Source organism: Mustela erminea, chromosome 2 (genome assembly GCF_009829155.1).
Source record: "Mustela erminea isolate mMusErm1 chromosome 2, mMusErm1.Pri, whole genome shotgun sequence".
In the NCBI taxonomy this organism is placed as follows: domain Eukaryota; kingdom Metazoa; phylum Chordata; class Mammalia; order Carnivora; family Mustelidae; genus Mustela; species Mustela erminea.
The window spans coordinates 117982697-117986371 of record NC_045615.1 but is presented as its reverse complement, the minus strand read 5'-3'; positions in this window follow the sequence as shown (position 1 = coordinate 117986371).

Below are 3675 nucleotides of genomic sequence, written 5' to 3'. Positions count from 1 at the left end.
GAAGAGAATTAACATGAAGATCTACAGATCCCTGCTGCTAAGAAGTAACAAGTTACTGTAAGCCCTAAGCCTGTCTTGGATCCATTTATTCATTCATTGTTTTCTACCATTTTCTGTTGAACATCCAGCCTATGCCAGACCTCATTCCAAGCATTAGATGAAGTCCTTGCCCTTATGGATAAAAAAGTAAAACAACCTCATAGATAGAGAGAACACATTGGTGGTTGCCAGAGATCGGTGATTGGGGGAGGGCAAAATGGTTGAAGGAGGTCAAAAAGTACAAGCCTCTAGTTATAAAATAAATAAGCCATGGAGATGTAATGCACAGCATGGCAACTATAATTCAGAATATTGTATTGCATATTTGAAAGTTGCTAAGAGAATAAACCTTAAAATTTCTCATCACAAGAAAAAATTTGTCACCATGTATGGTGATGGATGTTAACTAGGCTTATTGTGGTGGTGATTGTTTCATAATATATACAACTATTGAATCATTATGTTGTACACCTGAAACAAATATAATATTTCATGTCAACTGTACCTCAATAAAAAAATAGACTAAAAAATATATGGGACAGTTTGACATTTCTTACAAAATTAAACATACTCTTACCATACAATCGAGCAATCACACTCCTTGGTATTTACCCAAAAAAAAGCTGAAGACTTGTGTCCACTCAAAAACCTGCACATGGATGTTTACAGCAGCTTTGTTCACAATTGTCAAAACCTGGGAGTAATCAAGATGTCCTTTGGTAGGTGAGCAGATAAAAAAACTGTGCTACTTCCAGACAATGGAATATTATTCAATGCCCCAAAAAATGAGCTATCAAGGCATGAAAAGACATATTGAAGAAATTTGAGTGCATAGTACTAGGTGAAAGAAGCTCATCTGAAAAGACTACATACATGTGATTCCAACTATTTGACATTCTGGAAAAGGCAAAACTATGGAGACAATAAAAAGATTAGTCATTGACAAGGATTAAGGAAGAAGAAAGGCTAAATAGATCCCAGAGAAGGTTTAAGGCAGTGAAAACATTTTATATGACCCCATAAAGATGGATACATGTCATTATATCTTTGTCCACACTCATGAAATGTACCACACCAAGAGCGAACCCTAAGGTAAACTATGGACTTTGGAGATAATGAACTGTCATTGTGGGTTCATAGTTTGTGACAAATGTACCACTCTTATAGAGGATGTTGATGATGGGGGACACTGTGCATGTGTAGGGACAGGAAGAATATGAAAACTCTCTGTACTCCTGCTCAGTTTTGATGGGAGCCTAAAACTACTCTATAATATAAAGTCCATTAAAGAAATTCATGTTTTACAAAAAACTGGAGGAGAGATGACTCCAGATTAAAAGAAACTAAAGAAGCATTCCGTAAGTAAGCAGGTAAGTAAGTAAGTAAAGTAAATGAATGAATAAAGTAATGGAGTCATGAGTTCTAGGAAGCAAAATAGAGCTGGGTGTAGGGAAACTATTTTTACTTAGATGTCAAAGAAGGCCTCCTTGCGAAGGTGACAGAAACCTGAATGAAGAGAAGGGGAAACCATGTGAATATTTTAAAAAAGATGAACAATCCAAGTGGAGGGTGGAGGGACTATGAGTGCGAAATCGCTGAGCCCACAGTGAGCTTACTCTTCAAAAAACAGTAAGAAAGCTGATGTGGCTGAGGGAAGTAAGCAAAGGAGACAGGGAAGGAAAATTAGGTCACGAGGGTAGCCAGGCAAGAGCACTATGCCATGGGCCTCACAGGATATGAAGGACTTAAAATGTTACTATGTGTTGCCTTGAAGGGGCACATGAACCCCACTGTTTATAGCAGCATTGTCTACAATTGCTGTAATATGGAAAGAGCCCAGATGTCCATGTACAGATGAATGGATAAAAAAGATGTGGTATACATATACAATGGAATATTACTCAGCCATCAAAAAGAATTAAATCTTGACATTTTGCAATGACATGGATGGAAGTAGAGGGCATTGTGCTAAGCAAAATAAGTCAGTCAGAGAAAGACAATTATCATATGATTACACTTATATGTGAAGTTTAAGAAACAAAACAGATGAAAATAGGGGAAGAGAAGGAAAATTAAAATAGGAGGAAAATAGAGAGGGAGGCAAACCGTAAGAGACTCTTATCTATAAGGAACAAAGTGAGAGTTGCCGGAAGGGAGGGGGGCAGGGGGCATGGAGTCACTGGCTGATGGGCATTAAGGAGGGCACTTGAAGTAATGAGCACTGGGTATTGTAGGCAAATGATGAATCCCTGAATTCTACCTCTGACACTGATAATATATTATATGTTAATTAAAAAAATATTACTGTGCGTGTGATGGGGAGCAATTGGGGGATCCCTAGCAACCTTCTTAATTCCAGTGCCTTCTGGGAAGTCCAGCTGCTCTGTGGTTTTCATTCTATAAATTCCTGTCTCCCTTACCTTATCTATAGAGCTCCATTGTTTCCCATAAAACCCTTTTTTCAGAAGAGCAGAAATGAGTTTCCTTTCTGTCAAAAAAGGAGGCCATCCCAATGCTGTCATGATTTTACCCTGAACACCCCTTTCAGCTTTGCTTTCTTCCTCTACTCCATTTCTTCCCTCTCTCTAGAATGACTTTCTCCCAAGAGATTCTTTCCTCCCTCCTTTCCATCCCATTCTCCAAGGAAATTTCAAATCCCATTTGTGCAAGGGACATTGCCATGATCACTTGATGTGACATGGACTCTTCTCTTCTAAATTCCTGTTTGGATTATTTTTGGCCATATAACTAATTATCCCAAACTGACTGTTTAAAAATTTTAAAGACAATTTATTATCACTCAGAAATCTGCAGATTTACTAGGTGTTCTGCCTCACAAGATGTGCCTGGGGGCTGGGACAGCTGAAGTCACCCGGAGGCTTAACTGGACTGAGCCATGCAAGATTCACTCCCATGGCTCAGCTGGAGCAGTTGACTACAACAGCCATTAGTGACATCTCATAGCATAGAAGCTCTGCCCATGAGGGAGCACCCCAAGAACATCTGAAGGAAGACATAAGTCTTCTGATGGCTTAATTTTGGGAGGCACCCAGAGTCATTTCAACTGAATTGTATTGGTCAAAGACCAGATTGGGGGTCAGTTTCAAGGGGAGCTCTAGCTCTTGATGGGGGCACTGTTGAGAATTTGCAGTTCTCTTTAATCCACCATAGCTCCTATCGTGCTTTTTCCCAAATACTGATTATAGCCTTTGTCACCTTTTGCCTCATATTATAATGATTTAAGTGTCTCTTTATCTTACCTAGTAGATTTTCAGCCCCTGATGAGAGATTACATGTTACTTAACCCAAATCAGTCCATGTAATAATAACAACCACCACCACCACATTTATTTATTAAGTGCCTACTATAGGTCTGACCTCATCTCATCAAACACATGATCTCATCGTATCTTTGCCCTCATAGGATAGACATTATCCCCACCATCCAGATTGGGAGGCTGAGGCACAAAGTGATTCAGCCTTGCCTAAAGCCAGATAATTGGTAAGTGGTCAAGCCGGGATTTGAACCCATTTAAAAGCTTATGTTCTTATTCCCTATCTTCTATTGTCATCTCACAATCTGTCTCGGCACTAAGGAAATGTGCTTAAGTCCGTCTGTGTTGGTGTTACGAAAGC